We start from the raw sequence: 16,201 nt of genomic DNA, 5'->3' as shown, positions 1-16,201 counted from the left end.
GCTATATTCCCAGGCATTGCCTGGCATATAGTAGATACTCAATAATACTCATTGAATTGAACTGATTCCATAGGATCAAAACAAATTATAATTCACTGATTCTAGAATTGGAAATAGGAGGAAATCGGACACATGCAGCAGGTGTACCAACTTCCCTAACTTCCACTGGCTTTGTTATTCCCTAATAAGAATCTAACTCTAGTCACTGTACCTAGTAACTTGACTGATTTCGTATCAGCCTCTCATTTCTGTAGCTCACGAAGACACAAGCTTGTGCCTCCTTGGACCAAGACGGGGCAAAGGTTAACTTCTTTCCAGAACCTAGAAAAGGCTAATGAGCTCCGTGGAATGATATTTCTAAGTATTCACCATACCAGAATCAATATCAATGTGCTGTCTTGTATGCATTAGCCCCACAGTCAAACAAAGAACAACCCTCAGAGCCCACTAATGACGCTGGGTGTGGGCAGCTGGGGATGGGCAAGATGATGCAGAGATGACTGTATCAGCCCTCCTCAAACACAGGGCTTCCAGGATGTTGCACAATGCTGTCATTCTGGTACTTTGTCAGAGATGGGCAGCATTTTGATTCAGCCACTCAGCAAAATAACTCTCTTTTTACCTTCTTGACCTAGGAGATGGATTTGGAGTTTGCCTTCTGGTTGTGAGAGAAGTCTCCTCTTCTATTCCTTGCCTGGTATTACCAGGAAATGCAAATGTCTTAAAGTTAGCAGAGTACTATATATGTAGCTGATAAGACAGGTACAACAAACATGATTCATTACTGACCTAGATAAGACCTGCTTTTAGTACAATTCCATCATGCTCACACTTATTTATGCAGCATTCCCCATAGGCAGATCCTGCTAGAAAGATGTGTTGAGTAAGGTGAGTGGCAAAAGTTCTGAGCATCAATTCTGCATTACTTAAATCTCTAGGATCAGACAAGGACCTCACCAAAATTCAAGCTCTTCCCTGCAGTTAAATTGAATTTAGTGTCATAAATGGGATTTCATTCCAGATATGAAAATGTGAAATTTGATTTTCCAATTAGAATGAGAAGGGTGGGGTGAGTATGAGAGAGTAAAGATGACTGATCTGTATGGTATACACAGTTAAGATGTCATAAAACTAAGATGTCTACAAGTAAACATGTGGGCATCACAGTCAAATCATACTGGTTTGGAATCCTGACCAAATAACTTATTAACTATATGACCTTAGGCAAATTTGTTAACCTGGCTAAGACCTGATTTCTGCATAATATGAATAATACCACCTAATCCTATAAAGTGGAATTATTATTCTCTATGTCACAGTGTCAATATAAGGGCTAAATGAGATGTATACAATGTTAGGTCCAGTGCCTGGTACATAGTAAGAACTGAATAAATGATAGCTATGACTGTTATTTTGATTACTATTTTTATCACTCCCACAAATAATTAACTTCTTTGCAACTTTGTAATTCAGGGAAAAATAAAAAACAAACAAACAAACAAAAAAACAACAACCCATAACCAAAAGTTTAACTTCTCGTGAGGTTTCCATGGTAGAAACTTGGCCACCTAGTAAACATGGTCTTGATGATCTTTCACTCATCACTGTGAAACAAAACTCTTTAAATTCTAGAAAGTTTCAGTGAAACACCACTAAATGCAGCCATAGAGTAATCTTTCCCTCCCCCCCCCACACACGCACCCCATCCACCCCTGGGGGATATATTAAGACTAAGGCAACTGAAATAGCCTTAGCCAGTAATTAAGACACGCAGCTAATCAAAGAGCAGCACAGGCTGTGGCCCTCTGCAAAGAAACTGATCATCAGGATGACAGCTCCCATTACTAGGGCTTTGTTCTCCTGGAGCAAAAAGAGCACAAAAGCATAAAGTTGGAGAACTGTAACTGCATTTGGAATACTTCCGGGGGTGAGGGGGAGTCACAGGTTCCTCCAAACAGAGAGGATATTTCACCAGATAACTGCGTCAGCCCACACCCACCAGCGCCTTCCCCACCCCCAAAGCATGACTCCACTTTTTCTAACACTGCCCTTAAGGAATCTGGCTTCTGCGACTTCCAGTAATTGTACAAATCACCCATGATGAAGCAGCTGAACACACTGCTAGACAAAAGAAACAAAAATTAAGCAAATAGAAGACTCATTTTTAAATGCTGCCTTTTGGTTATTTTTACTCCTAATGATTCGTGTTACCAAATAAGTCTTTCTTCATTGCTTTTCCCTGGAAGTATTTCTGATGGGCCCTGAGTGATTTTCTCCAGACTCATTTTCTAGCAACTAGATACAATTTCCCTTCCCCCATCTCCGTCTAGGACTCCTCCCTGTCACCTTAGAGCTTCTGACTTAGCTGCGTTCACACCCAGCAGTCCCGGCAAAGCTTTCTGCTCACATTATACAACAAAAAAGCAGGCAATGAACAATCCATGCTCCTAAGTGCTTGCAATAAAACCATCTGAGCTGACCTCTCCCATCCCACAGAGCTGCATGTCAGCCACATAAGCTTAAAGGACCAAGAGTAGCATGTATGTGATGTGTATAAACAAACCAATTAAAATCAGGTGTCTCATTCCAGCTAGTGCCTAGTGGGACCAATATGATCGACTGGAAAAAAAAAGAAAATCACTCCAAGCTGCCTGGAGGTATTGCTTTTCCTGCTTCTAGGATACATCTCTTTTAGGCTCAATAAGCAACCTAAAAGAGGAGGAACTCAGGGGTTGCCATTCTTTCCTATAAGACTTTTCAAATAAAAACTATCAACTCAGCAGCACTGAGCCAAAAGACCACTCCCTGATTCCAAGTGGACATATTGATCAACTGAACTGACATGTGCCTCCTCCTTTCTCTCTCTTAGAAGCAATCAGCTACACCAAGAAAATCCTTTTTAGTTCCCAAAACAAAAGGAAACACACTGCTCCTTATCTGACACTGTCAGACCACAGTTTTTAGGGGGAAAAAAAATAATACACGTAAAATGAAGATGCCTGAAGACATAGCTAAGAGTTGAAATGTACATGATACATGTTTATTTGGAGTTTCAGAATTGAGTTGAGGTTATGACTAAGCCCAGAGATCTGTATTTGCCACAGTCACTGAGAACCTTGCTATTTTTTGACCTTACCAGATTCTGGCTAAAGTTAAGAGCAGCACCACTGGCATTTCCAGAGGCTTTCCTTAGCATTACCCTTCACTGCAACTGCCGCAGAGAGCAGACTTGTTACAAGTCCACCTGCAAACAACTCCAGCTATTTTAGAGACTAGCTAGAGATGTGAAAATATCGTGTGCAGGCTTTCAACTAACTATGAAGGACATGGGCTGAAGGATTATCATATAAATCAAAAGGCTCAAGTAATTTCATTTGGTTTGGCCCTTCATTCATGCTTTTAATAAATTTTGTCTTTAACATGCAAGAGATCCCCTTTCACATCAGGGTTATATCAAATGCTTATTCAGCATTCATTCCTTGCCATGAAGAAACTGAAACCCAACCGAGGTAAATACTAAATTTCATACTGTAAATCACTAAATATCTAAAAAAAATAATCACTAGAGAGACTAGGGGGCCAATGAGCTCTGTCCCATAAAAAAAGAAATATATGTCTTTACAATGTTGAAATATTTTGAACTACTCATTTTAGAGACTATGTGGGATTTTGCAATAGAAAATTATCTTATGTTTGTGAAAAAAAATCTATGAGAACACCAAAAATAACAGGCAGAGATGGAGCAAGAATAATTCTATGTATTATGATTCCTCTATGACTCTTACAGGCCTTTGTCTTAACCCAGCAGCCTGAAAAACAGATTTAGGTAAAACAGCCTTCTTTCCTTAGTCCATTTTAAGCAGACAACATCCCCCCATCTCCGCCTTAGCAGACACCGACTAACCAACAAAACAGCCGTGCAATTAAGGCCCGGACATTCAACACTCACCATCTCCTGCTCCCACCGGCTCCTTTTGATGTTTACAGCACATCTGTAGGATGCAATACTAGGAGATGCCTTGTTTGACCTGCTGCATGATGCTGTGACATCAGTTCAGATGATGCAGCTCATTATGGGAAAGACTGCTGTTGCTATGGCAACTGGGATGTGCTAGGAATCCTTGCTGCATTTCCAGTGGAGCCTGAGACAATACGGAAGCCCTGTAAGAAACAGACGATATGCAAAATGTAGACCAAAGGAAGAGGATCCCTCATTGGACTAAAATCTATAGATTTAAAAGGGATTTCCCTGATGGCACACTGGGAAAAATAAAAATTACCTCCTACTTTGTTGTTACACATTTAGAAGAGAATAAGGTTGTTGGGGGTAGAGATTTAATACTGAGCAGATAAAAACAAATGCACAGTGTTTCTCTGTTGGGCAATTTGATCACTTCTTCCTCTCTGGACGGCATGATGATCCCTTTTTAAAAGTTATTAAAAAGAATTTTTGTTCACTTGTCAAAAGAACAAAGCAGGGGGCAGAAAAAGAATTTAAAATGGAATATAAACAGCTAAGAAACTGACTCTAACTCTAGAGTAAATAAGCTTTAATTCTCAAAAGATGGGCAAACTCCCACCAATGAAATCTGCCCTAATCATTTCCCTGATGGACACAGACCCATAGCACCTTCCTAACACACCAGAGCCCCAGGTCTCACTTGTGCATGGACTGGCAGGTGCAAGGAGGATCTGGGGGGCATACCACACTGATCTCAATTTCCAGGGGCTCATCCCTTAGCCTGTGGAGAAACTCTCCTACTCACAGCCAAAATGCAAGTCTTTAGGGGGACCAAACCTGACGGTTGGGACAAGAAACCAGCCTGCCAGAACTTCTGAAGTAACTGACATTCCAAACATTGGGGCTCTGTTTTCCTCTCTTCGAGGCAAAAAGACACAGAAGAGGAAATTACTCATGCCCCTCCCCCCACAAAAGCTGCAAGTGTGTGAAAAGCCACATTTAAACAAGACACAGTGAGGTATTTCCCCAATTGGTAAAAGAAAGGCAGATTTAAAGCAATCACTCTTTTCTTGTTCCGTGCAGAAACAAATATTATGTGGTGAGAACTGAGGGGGTGAGGGAGGAGGAGATATGGACCCAAGCAGCCATTTCTTGCATATTTAATACTCTCAGACCATGGATTGAGACAGGATCAAGCTGACCTCCATCCACTTTATCTTTAAATAAAGAGGAAGAACAACATTTGAAGAGCCCAAAATCTAACTGGACAACTACGTTGTTCTCCCCAACTTGAGATTTTAAAGGGCGCTGTTAGCTAACTGCTCGGGACGAGATAGAATGGCAGAAGGAATTCAGGCAGTGCCTTGGTAAACAGGAGCTGACGAAATGTCTGAGAGGTGCCAAGATCCTAGCAGGGTGCACCATCAGCCATTCACAGAGTAGGATAGGGAGCTACGAATGATCCTATTTCACCTAATGAAGACTTGAGAGACCAAGAGCAAGAGGTTGAAGCTGACTCCCTGAGTGACCCCTGCTCTCAGTCTCCCACCCTTTGTCTTAGGCCACATGCTACACCAACAGAAGTAACAGGCAACCACTACAGAGCAGAACACTTCTCTGGGATTCAGGAAACATAATGTTAATCCAGTGAGCATCTGTGTGCATTCATACCAGTCAATTAACCTCTCTGGACTTCAAGTTTTTCATCTGGAGAGAGAATGTATTTAATTAATAACCATGGTTTGCAAGTTTTGTTAGTAGTTGAACCTTTTATTCTAATGATACAGTCCAAAGCTAGGCTGCCCTTATAGAGGGGTGATAAGAAGCCTAGAGCCAAAACTGATGATCTCTTCTCTACCTCCAGTTTGCTCTGAACTGACCCATGAAGGCACCCTCTGAAGAACCCCTCAGCCTCTGAGGAAGATTGAATGAGTCATGGGTCTAGAACTATTATTGGCCTTTCCAGAGCTGAAATCCTAGAATTCCATAAAGAGGAGAGAGCAGAGTGGAATTAGGTATTTCAGACTTGAAAGTAATTTCTCAGAATGAGAAGAATCCTGTCAGTCTCACCAAAAGCAAGTCATTTGCTGGTAGGAAAAGATGGATGGCTCATCAAATCTGAGGTCAGGCCAGACTTTTAATAACCTGAACAGGCTGAATAATTAGCCCACAAAATGGCCCAGGTAGAGTTAAAAAAAAAAAAAAAAAAAAAAAGGAAGGAGGAATCCATAAGGCAGAAGCAAATCATAAAGTGTTTTCTTGCTTTGGGAATGGACCTATAATACTTCACTTAAGACTTCCCAGTGGTTTTTGTGCATCCCCATCTTGTGAGGTTCTTTTGAGGATTGCATGCAATAATATATAAAAAAGCATTTGGGTGAGGAGCCTGGGTGGCTCAGTGGTTGAACATCTGCCTTTGGCTCAGGTCTTGATCCCGGGATCCTGGGATTGAGTCCCGCCTTGTGCCTCTCTCTCTCCATGTCACTCATGAATAAATAAATAAAATAACAAATACATACATACATACACATACATACATTTGGAAAACAGAAGCACCATAGAAACGTCAAACCTTGTTACTATTGTCATTAATAGTTCATTCACCCCAATCAGTGGAGACTGTAGCTCTCAACTGTACCTCTAACCAGATTCTGGACTCTGGACTAAGATGGTTAGGAAATGGCTTGCAAAGTCTATAAAGGAGGGCTTACTTCTTACTACTTACTTCAGATGAGGTCAGGGAAGGTAATAATAGACAAGGGATACTCTCAGACAACCAGGGCCATGGGCTTCAAAGAATAAATGAGTTTCTCCCGGAGAGCAGAATCAAGACCAGATCAGTGAAATGAGGCAGGGAGTGTCAGGCGTGAATGACTAGAAGGATTTCAGAACTGCTGTGGGTTAGGGACCACCATGTGTCTCCCATTTTCCCTCTGACAGAGATGACTCTGCATCACTGTAAAGTCTTGCATTTTCAGCTGATGTAGGGATCACATGGGACTTCAGGTAGCTTCCCTAGGATGTGAATATGTTTGTTGCAGAGCAAAAGGGAGAAAATAAATATTTGGGGTTCAGCAGAACAACGTGTGACACCTACTGGGATTGCTTACCAATACCCATGTTTCTCCTCTTCCGCCTAGGTACATTCCCAGTGCCCTTACCTGTAGCTGAACATTAGGACAAATTCTTACCAATGGAATGTGAGTGGAAGTGAAAAGAAACACCTCTGAAGGTATTTAGGAACATGTATGCTTTCCCCATACTTCCCTCCCTGCGAGTTGGATGCCAAGTATCTAGTAGAAAATTATGAAGCCCTGGAAGATAACTGCCCCACATTGTGGATGGAGCCTGAGCCCCTGAATGACACTGGGTAGAGCCATGCTCTCCCAACCACCCACTGACCCACATGGAACTGCAGTAAGGGAAAAATAGACCTTTACTGTATTAAAGAGATTTGGGGGTAGTTTACCACACACGTCATCTGTTTATAGCAATTTAGGGGCACCTGGATGGCTCAGTCCATAAAGTATGCAACTCTTGATCTCAGGACAATGAGTCCAAGCCCCATGTTGGGTATGAAGCCTACTTAAATTTTTTTAAAAAACTGTAACAGTTTAATAAAATATAAATTAAATAATTTAATAAAATACATAATAAAATTATAACATTATGTATTGTTATTTATTATAAATTTACAATGCTAAAAACAGGTTTCCTTATTACAGAGCTTCTCAGAGCCTTTAATATGCTGATATGCATTGAGATCCCCTCAGGGAGAGATTTATTATGTAGTATTTCCCTAACTTACTGGACTACAGAATCCTTTTATCATGGACTAATGTTCTACTGGCTGTCCATCCATACTATAGGAAACAGGACTATAAACAACAATGGACTAGAACCCCCTGAACCCCTGATTTAGTCTGGAGGCTAGAGAAGAGGAAAAAGTAAAACTTCTCTCATCTTCAGTCCGACAGTCTATTTGCAGTCTTTCGTAGTCATTCTGAACTGGCAGGGCAGAAATTGGTGGTGTTATTATAGACAGAGCAACATTTAAACAAATGTTTCCTCCTGGACATTTTCCCCTACTTACAACTAGGAATTATGCCCCAAATTCTTACCATTTCCGGAGTTAATGACTCTTATTTCCAAATCATCAGCTCATGATGTAGACATACATCTTGTATTTGTATTTTAGTGAGGGTGGAAGCACAGTTTGCTGCTTTATGTAGGGAAGGAAAAACATTCAGGACCAACATATGAAGCAGGGATTTACAAACTATTTAAACTCTGCACTGTATTTCTGGGGCTTTCTTGTTTTAGAATTTAATTTTTTCATAGGTCTTAATCTTGTCTACTCAAGCAGACAGTCTTTGGGGTACTAACCATTTCTTGTACTACTTTTGATTTTCCCAAAACCTTCAGCACATTCCTAGGCATAAGTAATTCTTAGTAAGTCCCTCTTGATTCCTAATTTTTTTCTTAAAAGTAACATTGTTTCCATTACAAGCAAAGACAAATTTCCTGACAGCTTTCTTCTTATCACTCTGTAGTTGGAAACATTATAAGATTTTACTAAGGCTTACCTGTGTCAATCTTTTTCCCTTCTTCTGATGCCTAAAATAACAAAAAAATTATTTGCTATTGAGAAGGCCTAATCAAAAATGATAAAGCCAGTCAGCAAGCAAACACTTACTATGTGTCATCAGACATAGAGAAGACAGTGGTCATGATCTCTGTTTCCAGTTATTTTCAATCTGAATCTTATAAACTAACATAGCATTTTCAGTCTGCTTTTAAACTAGACCCCTCCCCTTACCTGAAAAAGTATTAATAAAATAACTAACCCTCATTTATAAATATTCTTTCAGCATAAACATTATACATTCTAGAAAGATGTGGTTTTCCAAGATAATTTTATATAGGAAAATGTCATTCCTTTTCCTATAAATGTGTGTGCATATAGACACACACGTATACATACAGACTCAGAAACACAGGTGAGAAATGAGTTTTTGTGCATAATATTAATTTTTCTCTTTACTCTAGACAACAACATCATTTTATTTTTAAATTTACCAATCTACTGCTGGAGTCAACATTCTATCAATGTATTTATTACAAAAACATTTCACCATAATACAAACTATTCTTGCTCCATGGAATTTTTCCAGAAAGGATTACACGGACACAAGCATAAAAGTAAATCTAAAATATTCATAAATATACATGCCACATGAAAAATATATACTATATGTAATACATATATTGAGATATCATAAAAACCAACAAAATCAAGTAATAAAATCATTGCTTGACCTAGCTCTATGTTCACAGTGCTTATACTCAGTGCTATGACTTAATATTTAGTGTGTTCCCCTAAAATTCATATGTTGAAATTCAAACCCCCAAGGTGATGGTAGTAGAAGGTAGAGCTTTTCTAAGGTGACTAGGTCTTGAAGGTGGATCCCTCTGAATGGGATTGGTGCCCTTATAAAAGAGGCGCAAGAAAGCTCCCTTGCCCCTTTTCACTATGTGATGGCAAAGCAAATAGGTACCATTTATCAACAGGAAATGGAGTCTCACCACACATTGCATCTACCAGCCCCTTGATCTTGGACTTCCCAGACTCTACAACTGTGAGAAATCAATGTTTGTTATTGATAAGTTATCCAGCCTATGGTATTTCCGTTTGGTAGCTCAGACAGATTAAGATACCCAGCTCTTCAAAAATAAGTTGTGTTTCTATATACTAACAACAAAGTATCCAAAAAAGAAAGAAAACAATCCCATTTATAATAGCATCCAGAAGAATAAAATACTTAGGAATAAATTTAACCCAGGAAGTGAGAGACTTGTACACTAAAAACTACAAACATTGATGAAAGAAATTAGAAAAGGCACTAATAAATAGAAAGCCCATGTTCATGGATTAGAATAATCAATATTAAAATGTCCATACTGATTGCCGCAACCACGATGCCCAAACGAAAGAAGCAGAATCAGCAGCAGCCGCCGCCACCACAACAGCCCCCACTGCCAGAGCGGGGGGAGACTGGAGACGAGGAGGATGGGAGTCCCATCGGACCACCTAGCCTTCTGGGCCCTCCCCCCATGGCCAATGGAAAGCCTGGTGATCCCAAGTCAGCCCCAAACTGTAATCCACCCACATGTCCACCATCAGTAGAATGGATAAATAAGTTGTTGTGTGTGCATGCAATGGGATACTACACTGCAATGAAAATGAACGAACTCCTGCTACAGGCAACCTGGATGAATCTCACAAACACGGTGTTGAGCGAAAGGAGCCAGACAGAAAAGAATGCAGACTCTCTTCACAGAGGTCCTCCAGGATCAAGGGGACCAATGATTCCACAACTGCTGAGCCTCTCACCTCCTCCCAGGGGGCAGAGGCCCAATCCGGGGAGGCCTGGGCCCCAGGTGCGGCCCATATGGTTGTGGCTGGTGGGGGGCCAATACTGAACCTCCTTTTCCTGGACCAGGCCATGGGGGTCCTTCCAGAGGAGGCTTTCACAAAGAGCAGAGAAATCCCCGAAGGCTCAAAAGTTGGTCTCTTATAAAAAATACCTGCCCGCCCAAGGATGGCCCCCAAGTTATGGAAGACAAATCCAACCGCCCCGTCTGCCGACACTTTGCCAAAAAGGGCCACTGTCGATATGAGGACCTCTGTGCCTTCTACCACCCAGGCGTCAATGGACCTCCTCTGTGAGACTGTGCCTTCCCATCCAGGCTGGAAGGAGCCCTCTGACCTAGCGGCCATATATTTCCCTGTGGCCCTGTGTCGGCTACTGTGAGGCTGTTACACCCACCCCCATCTCTCACCTCCCCCATTTGGGGTCCAGAGTTTTGTTTCATCACTGGTGCCCAGTGTGTGGGCTTTCTTCCGATTCAGCCTCCAGAGACTCGCCTTCAGGACCCCACCTTTGCTCTCTTCAACTGCCTCCTGGATCCTCTTCCCCTTCGCCGATTGCTGAACAGGAAACCTCTTTGGTGCTGTTTCTTGTGCATCTATCTGTCCACCCAGCCCTCGGCACTGCCCTCGATTCCTAAGAGCCCTGGAGCAGTTTCCTGCCATTCCCTTCTTCTAGCTGCTTGTTTTAAGTCCTTTTTATGTGACAAACCCTATCCCCAAAGTTGCCAGTTGCTCTGTGAAACTCACCAGGTTGACCTGGGGTCAAGTACGGATGACTGGTGCAGAGTTATTCCCTGAAAGGCCACTCTCTCTGCTTTTGGATTTTGTAGATCCTGCGTCAGTAGCATGATCCCCACCACTCGTCTGTGATCACTGTGCTTTGTGAAACTGTGCGTCCCCTCGTACGTAGCCTTTCTCAGTGTCCGTGGCATCATTGTGACTTCCCAACACTAGAGTAAGTTTTTCTGCCAAAATGAGTGAGGCTCTTGATGCCCTCTAGATTTTCCACACCTCCCAACATGGGAGAATTGTGAAACTTTCTGCAAGACTGCCTCCCTGGTCTCCCTATTCTCCTGGTGTCGGTTTTTTGGGGTTTGACACAAGCCCATGAGATGTCCTCTAAAGCCTCTTACGGGCTATCCTATCTCCTCTCCAGCCCACTTTAGTTAGAGTATGTCATTGTGAGGCCACCAGCCCTTTCGTCTGAATTCTGTGAATCTCCACCTGGCCTACCCTTGGGTGGAACCTGGACGGTACTGTCGCCCTCGTCTAACCTTCTTCCCTACATCCCTGGCACTGGTTGTTTTCTGTGAAAACGGCAGTGAACAGGTTCGGTTTTGCACTGGCCCTGAGGAAATGGGTCAGGAGTTGTGTGGGCAAGAGGGAAGGATGAGAGCCGTTGGAGAACTGAGAATGAATTTTTTTTTCTTTTAAACATTTTTTATATTAGTAATAAATGCAGTGGAAACAAGAAAAAAAAAATAAAATGTCCATACTATCCAAAGAAATCTGCAGATACAATTCAACCTTTAAAAAACTCAGGACACCTGGGTGGCTCAGCGGTTGAGCATCTGCCATTCAGCTCAGGGAGTGATCCCAGGATCAGGGATCAAATCCCACATCAGGCGCTTTGCAGGGAGCCTGTTTCTCTGCCCCTCTCTCTCTCTCTCTGTCTCTCATAAATAAATAAATAAAATCTTAAAAAAAAAAACACTAAAATTTGCATAGAATCACAAAATACTACAAATAGCTAAAGTAATCATGAGCAAGAAGAGCAAAGCAAAAAAAGGCATCACACTTCTTGATTTCAAATTATCAAAAAAAAAAAAAAAAACCAAATTATCTTAATATAGTAATCAAAACAGTATGGTATTGTCATAAAAATAGACACATAGATCAATGGAACAGAATAGAGAAATAAACCCATGCATATATAGTCAACTAATTTTCAACAAAGTCACCAAGAATACAAAATGGAGAAAAGTAGCCCCTTGGATAAATGGTGTTGGGAAAACTGGATATCCATATGCAAAAGAATGAATCTGGGCCCTTATCTTACACCATATACAAAAATTAACTCAAAATGGATTAACGACTTAAGGATAAGATCTAAAACCATAAAACTGTTAGAAGAAAATATAGGGCAAAACTTCCTTAATATTAGTCTTGTCAATGTTTTTTTTTTTATATGACACCAAAAGCAAAAATAAGCAAGTAGAACTACATAAAGCTAAAAAGTTTCTGCACAGCAAAGGAAGCAATTAATAAAGGAGAAAATGTCTGTAAACTATATAACCAATAACAAGTTAATATCACAAATATATAAGGAACTCTTACAACTCAAAAGCAAAAAAACAATCAGATTTTTAAATGGACAAAGGACCTGAATAGACATTTTTCCAAAGAAGATATACATACAGCAAGTAACAAATATAAATAGATGTTCAATATCATTAATCAAGGCAATGCAAATCAAAACCACAATGAGGGGCACTTGGGTGGTACAGTCAGTTAAGCATCTGACTGTTGGTTTCAGCTCAGGTCATGATCTCAGGGTCATGGATCAAGCCCTGCAGGTATTTTTGAGAGAGTGATTTCATTTCCTTTGATATATACATAGAAGTGGGATTCCTGCACCATATGATAACTCTATTTTAATTTTTGAGGAACCTCTGTACCGCTTTCCATAATGGTGGTGCCAATTTACATTCCCACCAACAGAGTTTAGGTTCCTTTTTCTCTACATCCTCACCAACATTTGTTATCTCTCATTTTTTTGACAATACACATCCTAACAGATATGAGGTGATATTGTGGGTTTTTTGTTTGTTTTAAAGATTTATTGGGATGCCTGGGTAGCTCAGCGGTTTTGGGCTGCCTTCAGCCCAGGGTGTGATCCTGGAGTCCTGGGATCGAGTCCCCCATTGGGGTCCCAGCATGGAGCCTGCTTCTCCCTCTGCCTGTGTCTCTGCCTCTCTCTGTGTCTTTCATGAGTAAATAAATAAAATCTTTAAAAAAAAAAAAAAGGTTGATTAATTTATTTGAGAGAGGGAGAGAGCTTGGAAGGGAAGGGGCAGAGGGAGAGGGAAAGAGCGTCTCAAGCACACTCTGTGCTGAGCTTGGAGCCCAATGCAGGGCTAGAAAAGAAAAAACCAGACAAGAAAAGTACTGTATGGTATTCCTTATATGTGGAATCTGATAAAAAAAAAAAAAATCAAACTCATAGAAACAGAGAGTGGAATGGTGGTTGTCCGGGACTTGAAGAGAGATCTTAGTCAAAGAGTAAAAATGTTCAGTATTGTACACTTGAAATCTGCCAAGAGTATAGATCATAAGCATTCTCATACAAAAAAAAAAAAGTAACTCATGTGAGGTGATAGGTGTAATTAACTTGACTGCAGTAATCATTTCACAAAGTCTATATACATCAAATCATCACATTGTACACTTTCAGTATCTTACAATATTACTTGTCAGTTTTACCTCAGTAAAGGAGAAAGGAGGGAGAAAAGAAAATAGTAATGACAACAACAAAAAGATATCCAGATCTTGTACGGAATTTGGCCAAGAAACCAACCTTTTTCCTAATATAAAATTAAAATACTTCAGAATCTGTTTTACTTGGTGTGTTGGCCCTTAGCTCAATGTTTTAAACACTCAAGAAGTGTGACATAACTGTAGACAGTGATCACTGTGGTCAGTCAGGACTGTAATAATATGTGGTTAAGGTTTTGAATTGTTAATGATTTCTGTAGAATGCCACTAGTATGCTACATCAGATGAGCTACACTGGAGAAAAAGATGGTGTTCCAAGAAAAATGAGCCAGCACCATTTACCTATGTGGGACTTCAAGGGGTGATTCTGAAAAAGGTAAATACTAGCATACACTCACCCCCAAAAGAGGCTCCATTCTGAGGTGCTGCTTCTGATAGCTGGGTAGGGCTCCCAGGCCTTGGTGGGTTTTGAAATCACTTTAGTCCTCTTCTACTGCAGGAGACAGCTTTATGAGTAAATGTCTCTTAGGTGGTAGAATTTGAGGAGAATCCAAGTCCCACCTGCCCCATGGTCTCTTTCTCACAAACCTGCTCTCTCCTAAATTACCTCAGGATTCACTCCACTCAGTTGGAAGCTAATGAATATTTTGGAGGAGAGTTATCACCATCTGCCATGAGCAACCATCAATACCAGCAAGGTGATGCATGCTGTGAGACAGCCACTAACCAAACTAGTGGGAAGACCATTAGGTTGAAGCCTACACGTTAACTAGCCATGGGAAATTGGCCAAATCATTTAATATCTCTCAGATTCCTCATCTGCAAAGTGAGGAATAACTGCTCTGCTTACCTAATACCATTATGAGAGTCTAAGAAGTAAAATGCCATATTTGTAAGTGCTTTAAGAAAGAGGGAAAAGAGAAATGTGTAAATGAGAGAGAGAAGGAAAAGGAAGGAAGAGAAAAGAAGGGGAAAAGAGGGAGAAAGGGGAGTAGGAAAGATAGGAGAAAAAAGAAGAGAAAAAGGCATGGAAAAGGGAGGGAGGAATGAAAAAATAGGAAAGAAAAAGAGCGAGGTAAAGTAGAAGGGGAGAAGCAAAGAGAAGGAAAGGGGCAAGAGGAAAGGTATAAAGTTGTAAAAGAATGTAGGCTTTAGGGATGCCTGGGTGGCTCAGAGGTTGAGCATCTGCCTTCAGCTCAGGTTGGGGTCCTAGGATCAAGGCCCGCATCAGGCTCCCTCTGCCTGTGTCTCTGCCTCTCTCTGTGTGTCTCTCATGAATAACAAATAAAATCTTAAAAAAAAAAAAAAAAAAGAATGTAGGCTTTGGAATCTGAATTTCTCTCTAGGCTCTGCGCTCATCTAAGTGCATGCCCAAGGACATACATTTTGACCTTTAACTCTTTGCCTACCTCTCACCCCCCACCTCTGGCAATCACCAATCTGTTCTCTGTATCTGTGAGTTAGGTTTGTTTATTTTTTAAGATTCCACATATATGTGAGATCATATAAGATTTGTCTTTCTCTGACTGATTTCACTTACCATAATGCCTTCAAGGTCCATCTATGTCATCATTTCCCGGAAGAGGTAAACTCTGATGGGGAAGGGAAGAAAGGTCTGGCAAACCAGATGATAGCTGGGAGACAGAGATGGAATCCCTAAGCCCCCAGGATGGACAGCTCTGCGTCATCAGTGGAAGAGAATTGCTCTTCAACCAGAAATAGCCACAGTGGACTATTAAATGAAAAGAATAAACTACTGTAATATTTGAACAATTACATGTATTTTCAAAGCTTCCCAAATTATCCTAGTAACCTGTCAGAACTGAGAACCCTGAACTAAACAATTCACATGTGAATAATGGAGAGTAAATTTGTTGCACTATGTGAAATATGAGTATATAATAAACATTCATGAAAAAAAATCACTACAAACTTGCTATGCTTACAAGCAGAATTTCTGAGTTTTTCTACTAAAAATGACATATTTGTAACGATCCACACTCTCCTTGTTTACTTGACTTACAAAAGGTGAGGGGGAGTGTGCAAGATGAGGCTGGACAAGGAAGCAGAAGGAAAAGATCTTGAATGTGCCTTAATGAAGTCTTCATCTGGGGAGTGAGAGGGATCTGGAGCCACCCAGAATTTAAACTAGCAAAAGGCATACTCTAACTGCTATTCTTCTAACAGAGTTTCCAAATATTTCCTTCTCTTCTGAGCTTCCTAGAAATGGGATCTTCTATTAACCTATAAATTGTTATATTTCTCCCATTTTTCTTTATACCTAAAAGATACCTTTTAAAAATATAGTCTCA

At 40.8% G+C, this 16,201-nt stretch overlaps 1 protein-coding gene and 1 pseudogene across 2 annotated transcripts in view; one reads left to right on the top strand and one right to left on the bottom strand.

Annotated features, from left to right (window-relative positions):
- AKAP6 (A-kinase anchoring protein 6) overlaps positions 1-16,201 on the bottom strand; it is a 571,491-nt gene that overhangs the window by 473,254 nt on the left and 82,036 nt on the right. The window contains exon 4 of one of the 2 annotated variants that reach the window (XM_072761386.1): positions 3,950-4,161. The gene's annotated coding sequence lies outside the window, so the exon portion shown is untranslated. Of the gene's footprint in view, positions 1-3,949; positions 4,330-16,201 lie in introns of those variants that run through there. The other variant, XM_026007685.2, reaches the window with a different exon arrangement.
- LOC112926462 (proline-rich protein 3-like) lies at positions 9,932-10,946 on the top strand (annotated as a pseudogene).

This window comes from Vulpes vulpes, chromosome 6 (assembly GCF_048418805.1).
Source record: "Vulpes vulpes isolate BD-2025 chromosome 6, VulVul3, whole genome shotgun sequence".
In the NCBI taxonomy this organism is placed as follows: domain Eukaryota; kingdom Metazoa; phylum Chordata; class Mammalia; order Carnivora; family Canidae; genus Vulpes; species Vulpes vulpes.
Note: the sequence above shows the minus strand (reverse complement) of the source record. Positions and strands in the feature narration are given on the sequence as shown.